This window comes from Mandrillus leucophaeus, unplaced genomic scaffold, assembly GCF_000951045.1.
Source record: "Mandrillus leucophaeus isolate KB7577 unplaced genomic scaffold, Mleu.le_1.0 Scaffold1194, whole genome shotgun sequence".
Taxonomy (NCBI): domain Eukaryota; kingdom Metazoa; phylum Chordata; class Mammalia; order Primates; family Cercopithecidae; genus Mandrillus; species Mandrillus leucophaeus.
Window position 1 is genome coordinate 228,324 of NW_012100254.1, and position 17,306 is coordinate 245,629.

Sequence of the window (17,306 nt, forward strand, 5' to 3'; positions counted from 1 at the left end):
AAAGGGGTGGGATAACAACAAAAACAAACCCCAAAAAACTGAATGGTGGTGGGGTGGATTTTAAGAGGAAGGCTTGTTACAAACCTTTAAGAATAAATAGCCTGAGGTTTGCAAGAGTGGCCACACATTAGAATCATGTGGGGAGCTTACATATATATATGTATTTTTTCATATATTTATATATATTCATATATATTTATACATATATAAATATATGTACTTTAAGTTCTGGGATACATGTGCAGAACATGCAGGTTTGTTACATAGGTATACACGTGCCATGGTGGTTTGCTGCACCCATTAACCTGTCATCTACATTAGATACTTCTCCTAATGCTATCCCTCCCCTAATCCCCACCCCCCAACAGACCCCTGTATGTTATGTTCCCCTCCCTGTGTCCATGTATTCTCATTGTTCAACTCCCACTTATGAGTGAGAACATGCAGTGTTTGGTTTTCTGTTCCTGTGTGTGTTTGCTGAGATTGATGGTTTCCAGCTTCATCCATGTCCCTGCATAGGACATAAACTCATCCTTTTTTATGGCTGCATAGTATTCTATGGTGTATATGTGCCACATATTTTTTGTCCAGCTTATCATTGATGGGCGTATGGCTTGGTTCCAATCCAGAGGCCCAAACTACACCTTAGACAAATTAAATCAGCATCTTTGGGGATGGCACTGGGTATCAGGATTACTTAAAAGTGCCACACTGTGCAGCCAGGTTTGAGAACCACAGACCTATATGGTACTGGTCAGAGTAAAGATCTATCCACCCTAGGACCACCCCTGTCAAAAATAGAAAGGATATAGATGGCAAGGTGGGTTGCCCTTCTTCATAGAGAATAGCCTCAAGAACGTGCTTCCCTTTAATAATTTGTCTGGGTCTGGCTAGCAGAGTCCTAGCCTAGATTCCTTTTCCCTTAAATGCCTTGCCTGGTTAAGTGAAATTCCCTACTTGGAATTATACTTTGGTCCATGGACCAGCTGTGGGGGTATTTGTTATATCTTATCATGATATTCTTTCCTGAAGGTTTTCTGATAGCTCTTTACTGGTTGATATGAACTTTATAAGGAGGAAAACAATTTTCAATCATAGCATTTTCTTTGACCCATACTTACTGTATAGAACCAAACCCTGTGTTGCCCATTGCTGGAACCAATCCTACAGTGATTCCAAGCAAGGGACTACTGTAGGATTTCATTGAAACCTAATAATACTCAAACATTGTGGAGTTTAGAAGTTAGGGTGGGGGGCTTTTAAAACCATCTAGTGTCATCCTCATATTTGATGTTAAAATACCTTACTTTTACTCCCATATTGGATATAAAAACACAAGGTCAGGGCCTGGCAGTGTTTAGAAGTGGCACCAGGTCTTCATTTATTCCCCCTAATAACCTCCAATAACCTTAACCACCACTCCCTTCTGTTGTGCCATTATGCATAGGTAATATTCATTTCTGCTTGGGCTCACAGAATTGGTGTGAAAGGCAAGGTAGCATTGTGAAAAAGACAGGTCAAGCAAGACCAGTTATGCAGCTGCCAGAAGACTTAACATTGAAGTCTATTAAAGCTCTCTACGTGTTTATTATGTGAATGTCATAGCTTTATATGCAGAGAAAACAATGAGCTCTGCAAAGTGTCAAAAATATTATCTATCACACAACTTAGTGACACTAAATGTCCTAAGCATTCACCTTCCAGAATACTTAGTTATTGGCAATAACTATTTTTAAAAGGAAATTTTGGCTGGGCGTGGTGGCTCATGCCTGTAATCTCAGCACTTTGGAAGGCCGAGGCGGAGGATCACCTGAGGTCAGGAGTTCGAGACTAGCCTGGTCAACATGGTGAAACCCCGTCTCTACTAAAAATACAAAAATTGTCTGGGCGTGGTGGCATGCGCCTGTAATACCAGCTGCTCAGGAGGCTGAGGCGGGAGAATTACTTGAACCTGGGGGGCGGAGGTTGCAATGAGTCAAGATTGCGCCATTGCACTCCAGCCTGGGGAACGAGAGCAAAACTCCATCTCAAAAAAAAAAAAAAAGAAAGAAATTTTATGAACAATTACTGGATGGAGTCTTAAGTAATAGTTACAGCCACCCAAATGTCAACATTCTGAGGGGAAGGAAACAAAGAAATCCACTATGTATTTACTCAACTTAGAAAAGATATCTATGATAAAATCTAAGCATTCCTCAGAAAAAGCAAATATGTGAATTTATAACTTACTAAAAATTATTTTAAATAAATGGACTCATTTGTTGTGTTCCAGTTGCTTTATACACATTATACCATTTCATCAGCACAACTTCATGAAGTGAAGATAACTCTCCATATTTTGCAGACAAGGAAACAGGCTGAGAGGCTGTTTACCAAAGTTTACCAAAGTCCATGCACTAACTAGCGACTAGGTCAGAATCTAAACCTAGTTTGATTTCAAAACCTATACGTCTGTCCTACCATACTGCATTCTTTTTACTGGAATCAGCAAAAGTTTCTTGTGTGCAGAGGACAATGACTGAGGTTCTTGGGGAGGTGATTTGGGAACCCAGGGGCTCATGATATGAGCAGTAGTTCCGAGGCTTCATACTTATCTACCAGAAACTAGCTGTGTGTCCTCGGCTGAGTCACTGCACGTCTCAAGGGCTTATTTCCGCATTGATTAAAAAGCATTTGGCACTAAAATAGTCTCTATAGAGCTTCCAATCCAAAACGAGCTTATGTAATTAGGCCAAAATACAAAGAAAATAGGTTTATGATTTTGACAGAGCAAGGGACCACGGCTCTTACTCTTGTCCCAGGAACCATACAATGACTAAATCAAAGACTGTTTAATAAACTTCCTTAGCACACAGAAGCCCACTAAGTGTCAGTACTTGTGTTTGAGAATCTATAATCTAGTAGGGAGGTTTTTCATGATAAATGCTTTACAAATATCACAACTAAAGTGGTATGGGGCTTCAGAAAGGCGAGAAGGGAGTGTGGTAATTGGGGTGGGGAGGCTAAAAGCCCAGTGATTCAACTAAATATGACAAGTGTCAATGCAATAGGGCAAAAATAGGAAAAGAGATATGAACAAATGTTTGGGGTCAGGAAAAGGCCTGTTGATTCCAAGAGTAGTAAGGAGTTTAGTTTACAGAGAGTATGGAGAACTGAATTGAGGCAATGGAAGAAGAGGGTGAGAGAGGCTGGAAAGAGATTTGAGGGAGCCTTAAAGGTAAGGCCTGTGCCTTTTACACCATTCAGAAGCATTAAAGAACTGTTGACAGTTGTAAGGAGGAAGCACCTGGGTAATTTGGAATTTGCATCTAAGATGCTGGAATGAGAATGACTGTGTAAGCTAAGATCCAGTTTAACTAACTACAACAGTTCAGGTGTTTAGGCTTAGAGAACAAAAATGTCTTTTAGTTTTAAAATAATACACCTATATTAAGGAGTCCCAGTCCTGTTGCTTTATAAAACTCCTGACACAATTATTATAGACTTTTGAATTTCCATTCCTGCTCTGACCAAACAAGTTTCAAAGTAATAACCCACAGAATTTGGCAACTGACTCGATAAGGAGCAGTGGGGAAAAAGATGTTACAGATGACTCGGAAGTTTGGAGTTTGTGAGATTAGCAGCCCTATTTAAAAGAACTATCCATTCCAGAGCCAGGAGGTAATTTAGAGAAATAACAACAAATTCAGCTTTACACTTGTTGAATTTTAAATGCCTTGGCAGAGTGTCTACACGGAAACGTCCAGCATGCGATTGAAATGGAGGCAAGATGGAGGTGGAGTGGGTGGAGACGTGACTGCAGGCAAGGTTTGAACCAAGGGAAGATGTGGAAATACACAGAGAAGCCCAAGGTGTGAGACTTGAGGAGCCCCACGTTAGAAGGTACGAATGACAGAGAAAGGGAAAGGAGAAGGTAGTAGAAAGGAAAGAGAATCGTGCAATTTCCTGAAAGCCAAGGGATACAAAACTGTGAGCAAATATTGTCACCCTCATTGCAAGTGAACCAGCTGGTGTTTAGGGAAGTTAAGAAACTAGCCCCAAACCACATGGCTTGTTGGCAGTAGAACTAGTGCTTAGGATCTTAACGCCTCTGTTAGACTGGCCAGGCATCATTCTTCCAGGAAATCTCCCTTGCCGTGACATCATGCCTGGTACCTTCCTCTATGCTACCAAAGTATGTAATGTACCTATCTGTGCCTCACATCTAATGAACCAGTCTATTTCATATTTACATTCTAACTCAGCCTAAATATATTCCCAACTTATCTTAAAATATCCAATGGGCCGGGGCACGGTGGGGTTGGAGGGAACTTTATATTGAGGCATTTTTGTCATGCAGCTGCAAATACAGGTAATTCTGCTTCACAGAATAAGGGTATTTTTTAACAAATGAAAACAAATGAGTGGACTCTCCTGTTTCTTATACATGAGTTCTTTTCTCCAGGAATTCACTAATCAAGGTATCAGTGTATTGCAGCAGACATAGTAGTTTTCCTTTTCACTAGGTGCAGGTTCAGCAGGACCTAGGAAAACGTGGTCTAATTCCATGTGACATGTTCACCTATGTAATGGCATCCTGCCCTGCAGCTGACTTCCCTGTGTGTGTGAGAACAGGCTCAGCAGCCAGGGGGAAATGCAATGCTTGACTTATGTGAGCAAATATTTATTTGCCAAGACCTAACTTTCTGAGACAACAGTGAATTTTTGCTACCTCCACTTTGGAGGTAGTGGTAGGAACAAGGAAAAGTGTGTGTGCACACACATGTGAGACTATGTGTTAGTGTGTGAACTTCAAACACAAATCTTAGGTTTTGCAATAGTAACATTATTTATAGGAGCAATTGGGAAGGTTAGGAATCTTGTGGCCTTTAGCTGCATGACTCCTGAGCCACAATTTTTAATCTTGTGGCTAGTTTGTTCATTTTAGTGTGTGTGTGCAAGAATGTGAGAGTGTGTTTGCATGTGAGTGTACATATATGAGTGTGTAAGCATGTGTGTGCATGTATGAATGTGTGTGAGCATGTGTGTTTATGAATGTGTGTGTGAGCATGTGAGTGTGTGTGCATGTATGAATGTGTGTGAGCATGTGAGAGTGTGTGTACATGTGAGAGTGTGGTCCAGCACCCAACCGCTCTGAAACACAAATTTCTCACTTATAAAACAGGTGTAATGATATTACCTCATGGGGTTTTGTGAGGAATAAAGGAAATAGTGTATGTAAAGCATTTGGTCCATTGCTTGGCACACAGTACTCAATAAATATTAGCAATAATGAATGATCATGGGTGACATGAATGAATGTTTCCTGTAGCAAGACTTGGACACTTTTCATGAAATCCATAAAAATAGTCATGTCATGACATACAGTTTTAAAATTCTGTAAAAACAATAGAAAATTCTCATATATTAGCAATGTGGAGATCATTGAGTTGTTTTCCTTATTCTTTCCCCACCCAGTAGTATTTTTCCTTTAGCAAAGATTAGGTCATTTACCAAGATTCAGAATTGTTTAAACATTGGATTCTTTACCTCCACTGTAGTCCCATCTGCAGTTTGTTTCCCTTGATTTATCAGCTTGCAAGTTAAGAAGCAGATTTACAGTTTAAGCGTATTAGAATTGCACAAGGGTAAGGAAGGAAGAAAGAAGAAATTCACATTGAAGGGATCACCTTCCACTGATACTCTCACTTTGAGACTTAACCTTGGTTAACCATCCAGCAATGCCATGAGTAAACTATTATTACTTCCAGTTGCACATGTTGGGACAGGTTCAGAGGGGAAAATGATTGGATAAAACAATACAGATGGCAAAGCCAAGCAAAATTGAACCAGGTCTGGGGAGATTTAAAATTATGTTCCATCCACTCTACATGTTACCTTTCATTTGTTGGTGCATAATGAAGACTAAAGGGTTCATCGATCTTAAAGTGTTCATTGGTGAGTATTTTCCTAGCACTGTTCTTTCAGATGTTTTTCAGATGTCAAAACTCCATTTACCTAAATGACGATCATTTCTCTCGGATAAATTTTACTTTTTCATATAGCCAAATGTTCTGCTATGAAGAAGGTAATTTACTTCAGAAAAACAATAATTGCAGGTTTTATTGAAAACACTTCTGTTTTCTCAATGCCCCCATCTGATATCACCTCCTCTACTACTTCTGTGACATACTTTCCCCCTTATGTTTCCAAAGCACGTGGCCTCATTTTGATGTCACTTAGTCCATTCAGCCCAAAGGTCTATAATAATTATGTCAAGGTTTGTTTGTGTGTGTGTCAGGGTTTGCATGGAAAAAAAACAATTTGGAAAATACTTCAGTAACTTCTTACATAACAGACACTTACCATATGACCTTATATTTCCAAGTATGGACCTAGGGAAAATAAAAATGTCTACAAAGATTTGTACATAAATGTTTATAGCAGCTTTATTTCAACAGCTACAAGCTGGAAACAATTCATAAATCGCTGAATGGTTAAATAAATTGTGGCACTTCCATACAATGAAAACTACTTCACATTAAAAAGGAACAAATTAATGATACACACAATAGGGATGAATTTAAAAAACTTGCTGAGCAGAGGAAACTAGGCACATAGAGTGGATATTATATGATATCATTTATATGAAGTTCCAGAACAAGTGAAATCAACTTATGATGATAGAAATCAAAGTAATGACTGTCTGGAGTGGGGAGTGCAAGAGGGTAGGAGAATTTACTGCAAAATGGCAAAAGGGAACATTTGGGGGAAAATGTTCTATATATTTATTGGTGTAGTGGTTACATGCTGTATACATTTGTGAAGACTCATGAAACTGGATAATTTGAATGTTTACATTTGTTTTATATAAATTATACCTCAATGAAGTTGATTAAAAATCATAAAGTAGAATCAAAGGTTTCAGATGTGGAGTTGGTGGGCTTTGGCAACAGTGAATCAACTGGGTTATGTGTCAAGAATAGCACAACTAAATATACCTTTTCTCCTTTTGCCCCCTAATTTTGTCAGTCAGTTTGAAATAGTGTTAACTATGGATGTGAAATAATTTGAGCCCATAAAGAACAACATTGATGGGCTTTGCTGACTTGCAAAACACTGAGTTGTTATATATATGAGAAAATTGGCAAAATCACAAAACAATTATAAGCATATTGCATTAACCATTTGATGTGGATAGTATAACCTTGGTTGTTTACTCTATTCTGAGAAGCACAGTGTTGAATCAGAATGCTCACCAATTACCAAGCCATCCACAGGAACTTCTGATACAATTTCCCATGAAAGGAGAATCAAGGAGATTCTGTTCTCCATACTGTTTGATCCCAGCCTGTTCTCACTGTTCTATCTGAAGAGCTAGTGATAGGTTCTCAGAGCTAATGAGGTAATTTTATGGATCTTTTCCACATCACCTCTCACCTGCTCAATGAATCCCCACTAAATCTTGTGCCAGGATAACATGGCAGACAGAAATAATGACAGCAACAATTTAGATGAAGGTAGCACTTATCATCTCTGGAGTGTTTTTCACTAATATCTCACTTAATCCTCAGATCCACTCTGTGAGATAGGTATTATTATTAATTTCTAAATGAATTTCAGCGATTCTCTAACAAGTCCAAAGTCAAACACTTAATAATAATCAGGGTAAAGCATGAACCCACATCATCAGCTGTCTGCAGGGTTTGTGCTTGGCCCATCACACCACCCACACTTCACAATAAACTACAAAATAAAAAGCAGATCCCTGCAAGCACCATATTTTTAAGGGTGTTGTGTATTTGGTCTGCTCACTCCAAGCACCAGATTTTTACTTTGTCAGTGGGTAATGTAACTGCCCAACAGATTCTTCTTGCCCACTGTCCAGATGGAGCTGATTTATCTAGATGGGAATTACAGTAGACAAAGTTTAATACATGCAGAGTTGGCTAAATGGGAGACTGGAGTTTTATTGTTAGTCAAATCAGCCTCCCCAAAAGTTCAGAGGCTAGGGTTTTTAAAAGACAGTTTGGCGGGCAGGGGGCTAGGGAATGGGGAATGGTGATAAGTTGGGTCAGGGATGGAATCACAGGGAGTCCAAGCTGTCCTCTTGCATTAAGTCAGTTCCTGGGTGGGGGCCACAAAACCAGATGAGCCAATTTACCAGTCTAGGTGGCACCAGCTGGTCTATCAGAATGCAGGGTCTGAAAAATGCTTTGAACACCAATCTTAGGTTTTACAATAGTAATGTTATCTATCAGGGCAATTGAGGAGGTTAGGAATCTTGTGATCTCTGGTTACATGACTCCATAATTCCTAATCTTGTGGCTAATTTTGTTAGTTTTACAAAGGCAATCTGGCCCCCAAACAAGGGAGTTTGTTTTGGGGAAGGCTGTTATCATCTTTGTTTCGAAGTTAAACCGTAAGCTAAATTCCTCTCCAAGTTAGTTCAGCCTGCACCCAGGAATGAACAAGGACAGCTTGGAGGTTAGAACCAAGATGGAGTTGGTTAGGTCAGATTTCCTTCACTGTCATAATTTTCCTATGTCACATTTTTCTCACGGTTACAATTTTTGCAAAGGTGATTTCAGTAATATAACTGGCTCAGATATATCTTTGTAATAATTCTACAGATTCCATTAATTCAGAAATTTAAAAGAATAAGATGCATTAAGAGAATAATTATATCCATGCTTCAGAATTTTACCAGTTAAGTCTATTTTACTAGTTAAGTTAAAATACATGTAAATAAATTTAAATGCAATATAAAATGCATTCAAGTGTAGATGTAACTATAATGTCATTCTATGGCCGGGTGCAGTGGCTCATGCCTGTAATCCCAGCACTTTGGGAGGCCAAGGTGGGCAGATTACAAGGTCAGGAGTTTGAGACCAGCCTGGCCGATATGGTGAAACCCCATCTCTACTAAAAATACAAAAATTAGCTGGGCATGGTGGTGGACGCCTGTAGTCCCAGCTACTCAGGTGGCTGAGGCAGGAGAATTGCTTTAACCTGGGAGGCAGAGGTTTCAGTGAGTCAAGATTGCGCCAGTGCACTCTAGTCTGGGTGACAGAGTGAGATCTGTCTCAAAATATAAAAAAAAAATAAAAACTATAATGTCATTCTGATGTTAATTACTAAACACTAGTTATGCCTGCTTAGATATTTTCTACACTATAGTTACTTCCCATATATCATTATCAGCTGTCCTTCAGGGACAGTGTGGTTAAAAATAATCACTCTGGTGACTCACTAAGGTTTTGCAATTTAACCATTTTATGCCCTCTTAAATAGAAGTTATGTTTAAACTGTTTACTTCTTTCATTCTCCATTGTTTTTCTTAGGATTTCTAGCTAGAAAACTGGCCTGAGGAGGTAATCCACAATACAGAAAATTGATTTTGAGCAAAGAGATACTAGGCTTATGTAAACAGAGAATTTAGAATGTGCTTAAATATCCAACTACACGGGAATGGTTAAAAACCTTTTAGTACATATACATACATTATTAAATATTATGCAATTATTAGTTATGTATACATATAAATTTGTAATGGAATATGAAATGCTTTATTAAAATGTTTAAGCAAGGCCGGGCACGGTGGCTCACGCCTGTAATCCCAGCACTTTGGGAGGCTGAGGTGGGCGGATCACGAGGTCAGGAGATCGAGACCATCCTGGCTAACATGGTGAAACCCCGTCTCTACTAAAAATACAAAAATTAGCTGGGCATGGTGACAGACGCCTGTAGTCCCAGCTACTCAGGAGGCTGAGGCAGGAGAATGGCGTGAACCTGGGAGGCGGAGTTTGCAGTGAGCCGAGATCACGCCACTGCAGTCTAGCCTAGGTGATAGAGCGAGAACCCATCTCAAAAAAAAAAAAAAAAAAAAGTGTAAGCCTGAAGAAAATTCAATTGTAACTTTGTATTAACATGGAAACAAAGTTATTCAAAGAAAAGACTGAAAAATGTTTTATTAAAATGTTTAAGCAAGAAGAAAATTATATCTTCTATATATATTATGATGATCAGTTGTAACTGTATTAACATGGAAGCAAAGTTATTCATAGAAAAGATTGAAAAAAAAAATAACCAAACTAAGGGTATTGGAATAAGTTTACTGATTTTTTTCTTTATATATTTCTCCACATTGAGCATGCTTTATTGTTACATCTAGAAAGCTTTACTTTCATTTTAAAAGAAATCCTGCCAGCCGATTCATAATCATAATAGTTAAGTATTTGATTATGCTGTTTTGTAACTTGTTGAAACTTAGAAACTCATTTTTTCAAAGCAGATACTCTTACTTGAACTTTTTGAAATTTGATTTCCTTTTAATTATATCTAGCCTTTGTAGTTTGAAAAACTTTTCTCCTTGGTAGAAAGATAAAATGCAAACTGTTTCTGTAAGTCCTTGTGGGACTTCTCATCCAGGATCCAGCCAATTCTACTCTCACCCCAGGCTAGTTTGAGATTTTGATAAATCTTATCCAGACTGCCACAATAAGCCATTACTTATTCTCTTCCTGTCAGTTGATTATATGTTCAATGTCCAGATTAACTTCACGTGCTCAGCAATCACTTCCCGTTTTCACAAAATAAAGTCCAAGCTTCTTAGTCTACTTTCAAGGCCATGTATAATTTGATATTAGGCCTTTCCTGCTTTGCTCTCACAGGTTTTATTTCTGGATGAACAAAATGTGCTATCCTCGCCGATCCCTGGCATGCTATGGTTACCACCTCTGCATGTTGATTCACTTACAAGGAATGCCCTCCCCACCCAGCTGGTCCAATTAAATGTTTCCTTGGCTATCAATCTGAAGGGTTTGCGCTCTCTTCTGAGCTCCTAGTGTAATACAGCAATTTCCACTAAAGTATGCTTGCGTTTGTTTGTGACATCTCTTCCAGGATTATGTTAAACTGCTCCTTAAATCATATGAGGTTGTTTAGCTCTGTTTCTTCTCCCCCTCAATTAGATTATAAAGCAATTTGAGACTCCCAAGCCTTCTGCTTGGATTGGAATCATACCTCCCTCTTTATATGAGCTCTATGACCTGGACAAGTTACTTCATTTTAGTGTGCCTCAGTTTCCTCATTTATATGATAAAATGGAGATAATAGTGTCTATCTCATAGAATTAAAAGAGATAATATGTAAAGAACTTGGGACAGTACCTACTGTACATTTAACACCAATTAAATATTAGCTGCCATAACTGTTATTAACGGTATTTTAATGTAAGGATTATGTTTCATATTTCTTTATATCTTCCACAACACTTGGAAAATTTTACTAGGGACTGATGAGTAAGGATTTATATATTTGTTGACTGTTTTATTAACAAGATTAACTTTTGTTACTAAGACTATCCCAAGCGGGCAAATCTTGGGGACTTTATTAATACTCTGTGGTGTATCAACATTGTATTATGTGCTGTGCATACATTCTTCTACTAAGCATTCACAATAATTCTTTTCCCACATGGCTTTTTATATGTGGTTTTAAAAATTTAACTTTAGATTATGTATGTGTATGCATGTGCACAGGCAATTTAAAAAGCCAAATAGTATTTTAAGGAAATGAAACAGTAGCTCCCCAACCCAACATCCCTCCAAAAAGTAGAAATATTCAGTAAGTATTATCTGTTGACTTCCTGTTATGAAGATTATAATTTAACTCTCTTAACAGTCCCACTTCCCACATCCTTCCAGCATAATTAATTGCAGTTTGAAATTAACGTTGTATTTATCGTATTGGTACTATGTAAAAATTGTTAACAAGTTAGCATGTAGTGCATAATTAATTTCCTTTTTTGTACCAAATTCCTTATACTTCTTTTAGTTGCTAGTTGCCTGATTTTGTTTTTTTTCTCATTTTTTTTAAATGTACCTTTTGCTAACTTTGCACAGAACCATATACTTCCTTGAAACATGATCAAAAACTTTAGACAAACTGTGAATTCCACTTTTTTCATCTTCTTTTCGGAGTACAAACCTCTTGTAGTTCTTCATTGTCTTTCACCAATCTGGACTTTCTGTGACATCATCCTGAGAACTACCCTGCCTCTTTAGTTATTATTGTTGGATGCCCGGCTTCTTGAATTCTTGTCTTCCTTTTCTTGTATTTCTCCTCATTTTGAAGATGTGTATTCTCCAATAGCTTCCTGCAAAAAAAAGGGGGCATGGGAGGTAATTTTCTTTTTTAGAGTTTTTAAATGTTGAAAAGGCTTTATTCTGCCCATAAACTTGATTGATAGTTTGTCTAGGTCTTAAAATCTAAGTTGAAACCATTTTCCTTAGGATTTTGAAGGCATTTCTCCATTGACATCTAATTTCAGAATTACTCTCAGAATATTAATGTCATTCTGATTCTTAATTCTTTATGATTGATCCACTTTTATTCTATTGAAAGTTATGGTTTTGTCTGTGTAAACTTTGAACTCCGAAATTTTAATCACAATGTGCCTTGTGTTAGTCTGTTTTCATTCACTGTGCTGGTCCATTCAGTCTAGAAATTTGTGTCATCCAATTTTGGAAACTATTCTTATATTATTCTTTTGATAATTTTTTTTCAGTATTCTCTTTTTAGAACTCTTATTAGTCAGACTGTTAATCCCAGAGCTCCTATTAGTTCTCTAAACCTTGTATCTTTTCTATTTTTGTTTCTCATCTTGTTATATTTTCTTAAAATTTCTCAACTTTTAGCCAGTGCTTCTGTTGAACTTTTATTATTGCTATAATATTTGTAATTTCCATGAGTTCTTACTTATTCTCTGAATATTTTTAACCAGAATTATTTACTCATTTAACATATATAGTATCTTCTTTTATATGTGATGATATTAAATATACAGGATTTTACTTTGTTTTGATGGTGGTTTGTTTTCTTCTTCTGTTTGCATTGTCTATCTTCCGAGTTTCTTCTCGTCTGTGTTTGTTAGTTTTGTTCTCTGTATTTCATGTTGGAGGCCTCTCAAGCGTCTTATGACCAATGACATTTCCTTCAATATTTACCAATGAGACTCCAAAAAGCTACTTGTAAACTGTGTGTTTCCTGGTTGGGTTCAGTGTAGGGTTATTGGGTTGGGAACTTGACAGTGTGGGAAACAACCCCATATGTTAGCATCTGAAAGTATTTTCTCTTAGACTCATTCATTTCCCTAAAAAGAAATCCTCTGAAGTCTCACCTGGAGTGTAACAGAGAGGTCTAAGCCTGGCTACCAATATTCTGGGATCTTAGTCTCACCAGGGAGTTACAGGTCTCACCATTCAATGTTTGCCTTTCCTACCCTTCTTCTTTCACTGTCAGTTTTCCTAGAGTTGAGAACTACTCTGGTTTTGATTTTTCCATTTAATGCCCCCTGCCTCGTCTCTGGGTAGGAGAAATGGTGGCGAAAACCTTCTTTGTCAGACGGCACTTCAATTAGAAGCAAAACCATTAGTGCTTTGTGCACACACATTGAGCAGCTGTGATCCTTCAGGATTGGCTGCTCTCGAGAAAGAAAACTCCCTGTGGGTCACCACACCCCACGCCACTACTTTATCCATAAGGGAAGCAGTGGTATCAAATGGCCAATGGTCCTAGTTCCTGGATCAAAGTAAAAGCATGATAATAGTCTCCTAAATGCTCTGCATATGAGAAGGGTCCTTCAGGTCTGTCGACTTTATATAGACTTTCAGCTGATTCTCCTATTTTCAGTTTAATTCCTCATCTCCAGAGGTTCTTTGTGCCTCCAATTTCTGAGCCTTTCTGGGGTTCTGTAGCATAAACAGACTGGCTACAGGCAGGAAGGTTTTAGCTTTCTATGTGCTACTAAATCAGTAACAATTCAAACACCTTTCTGCATCTCCTCTGCCATTTGTTTTTTTGTGTGTTTATGCCTTTAAAAAATTATTTTTAATTTTAGTTAAAATGACATTGTCATTTTAGTGGCATTTTGAGAAAGAGTGGAAATAAATATGAATAGTCACATCATTTTTTCAATAGAAGTCACTATATATATACACACACATATACTATGTATATGTGTTACTGCTTAACCATTTCATGAAATGCTCTCTATTATCATCTTAAAAACAGAGACTCCTTTATCAGCCAATATGAATTTAGCATCTGGTTAGGCACTTTGAAAAAACTGGATATGTCAAAACAGAGAACAGAGGTACATGTTGAAAAATCTTCTTTGCCCCGGGATAGAAATACCTAGCAAATAAGGCAAACTATGAGTCTTCTTTTTCCTCTTAAATGGCTTAAAGAAGGGGCTCTTCTTAACCAAAATGCTACCTAAAATGCAACAAAGTACATCAACATTTGTCTTTTGCAAAGCCAATTAACTTGTAATTTATATTTTAAAAAATATTCAGATTTGACTCATGTTTCTTAACAAAATTCCTTGACGAAAAGTGAATTAAAGGCCCAGGGTTTGCTGGAGATAACAATCCACCTGGTAGGACATAGATTTAGACTAATTTTTAATCACTAATTTTATATGTTTTCTATGTTTAATATGTTTAATCACTAATGTTTATCATGCTTCTACTTTGTGCCAGGAACTAGGACCACTGGTCATTTGATACTGCTGCTTCCCCATGGATAAAGTAGTAGGGTGTGGTAGCCCGTAGGGAGTTTTCTTTCTCAAGAGCAGCCAGTCCTGAAGGATCACAGGTGCCCAATGTGCGCACAAAACACTAATGGTTTTGCTTCTAATTGAAGTGCTGTTTGACAAAGAAGGTTTTCACCATTTCAAATATGTAACTGGAGTCTCAGTTTCCAAAAGGTGCTCCCAAGATAAAAAATTTCTGTGATGATATCAGCTTGTACTTAATGGACAAATCAGATTCTTTGAGAAATGTCAGTAGTTTTAATTCAGCAGCTGAAATCTGAATATGTTTCAGTGTTTCTTAGTGAAGGCTTTTCTGATGCGAAGGATCCACAAAGTCCAGTGTAATTTCAAGATAAGCAGATATGATGTGTGGAGGGTGCAAACTGGCAGTCTGCCTGCTGCTTCCAGAATGTGACGTGCATTGCTTGTCTAGGCTCCAGCCCTTCCACCTCAGCTGCTTTGCCCTTTACCTAAGATGTGATTTCTTTACATACCCGCCTAACTCATTTTACTTCAGGATGCAGATTAACTATTATCAGCTTCAGCAAGTCTTCCGTAACCTTCCCACACACCTTGAACAATATTCTGTTACAACATTTAACAAAGATCTATAATTATTTGTTTTTGCCACTAGACCATGGCTTCTTAAGGAGAAAGATTAGGAACGGTCATATTACCTCTCTACCAACTAATACAGTGCATGACATATAAGATAGAGTCAATATACCTATGAATGAATGGACAATGAGTGACGCTGCCAAGAACAGAGATTTAGTTTAGTTCCCTTTTCTTTGATTAGCAGTCTTGGTCTAGGGATTGTGTACATAACAGCTATCATCTTATGGGCTTATAATAAAATAAATAAAACAACATGTCACTTAACTATAAATGAATGATTCATGTCTCTTAATCTTTCCTATCGTGAGTCATAGGATCTGGGCATGGTACATAATATGTGCCATCATAATATTAAATATATTGCAGGGCGGTACAAACAAACCATTCTACCAGGCACAGAGAAGAATGACGTAGAGCCTAAGACTAACACAAACTCAAGGCACAGAAAATAAGACAAAATATGCAAGCAAGGTAACAAACTACATGCCATTTACCAGATTATAGTTGATTTTCCATTTGAAATTTAAATTTCATTTAAATTCCATTTAAAATAAAAGAAATGGTTAAAAAAATACCAATCCAGCCTTACCAGTTCTGTGATTTCTATTAGTAAATGAAAACTCTATGCTTTTTCCACTCTGTCAGTTTCAGATTATTTCTCATCTTCCCTCTCATATAAAGTCTCCCAGCTTCTGTGGAAATCGTTCCACTGAGCAATACTGCCGTTCAACACCTTCTGCTTGCTGTTGGGTACTGACCTCTCTTCAGCCCTGCTTTTGACACCCTCAGAGTCTTCCTGTCTGTCCAACATCCACCCATTTTCAGGATGACATTATATCCTTATTTGATACTCTGGTCACTTACTGCCTTGACTTACTAACTTCCATGGACCTCCTCCACGTCAGCCAGTCATTCCCATAGACACACCCTGGAACATGTCATTTTCTGGAAATGCTTCAGCTCCAAAAACATTTTTTCAAACATCAGACTCTCTCAGCATAACCTTTAATCAAATGACTTTCAACCTATCACTCTTTTTCCTCATTGAGATCTTCCAATTCAAAGATTCTTTACTTTGTATCTTCCTCTCAGTTCCTGACTATCTTCATTTCTTCCTCTCCTGATTGACATTCTATGGCCCATCCCTTCCTCCTTCTTTCCAATACCCTTATCTTTCCTATCTTGCTTTTCTGTTGTACCTGCCTGGCAAAATACCAGAGCTAGATGAACCTTACTGTTGCCCATTTCTAAATCTTCAGATAATCTGCTGGAGAAAATAAGACAATCAAATGGACACTAAACCATCTTAACTGAACTTGGAACACAGTATATGTTTCTTCCTCAATCCTCTGTCCCATCCTCCCCCTCATCTATTTCACACTTTTTTTGCTTTTCTCGAATTTCCACCCTTCTTCTCAATACACCTTTCACTGAGCCTCCATAGATTTCCCCTTTTAATTAGCAGATGTAAGGCGAGCATCTGCCTTCCTACAAACATGCTCTTAAAGGTTAATTTCTCTAGACTTTTAGGAGAAGGAAGGTTTTGCCTCTCAGGCTTCTGGAAGTTGTTTTTCATGCATTGCCTGTGTCTCCTGTTCTTTCCAAACTCCATCAAGGAAAAGCCTCCCTTACTGCTGGCTGCCTCCTAGAATACCTGGGTACCGTCGCCTCAAAGTCCTGCATGGGTTTCAGCAGAGGAGTGAATGTGAGGCAGGCCACACTGTTTTTTAAAATTTCATACATTTATTCCTTGCAATGGTAACAGGTAAAGCTATCCTGATGCATTAGATTTTTCTGAAGAGTTGGTGGTAGATACTCTATTGTATGAGGGAAATTAAAAATGAAAATAAAATAGAAACAATAACAAAAACACTTGGCTAAATATACTGGTAACCATAGTCCAAGAGAAAATAAGAAAAAAGTCAACTTATTCTCAAGAGGTACCCTCATGAGCAAATCCCATTTAAAAGCACTGGTCCCTTGTCTTACAGAGCTACAGATCAGTCCTACCTTTCGAGAGCTCCTGCTTCTTCAAACCTTTGCAGTGTGAATATCTGTCCCAAATTAAGGACGCTCCAGTACCCACCTTTGGGGTTTGGTCTGGCCATGG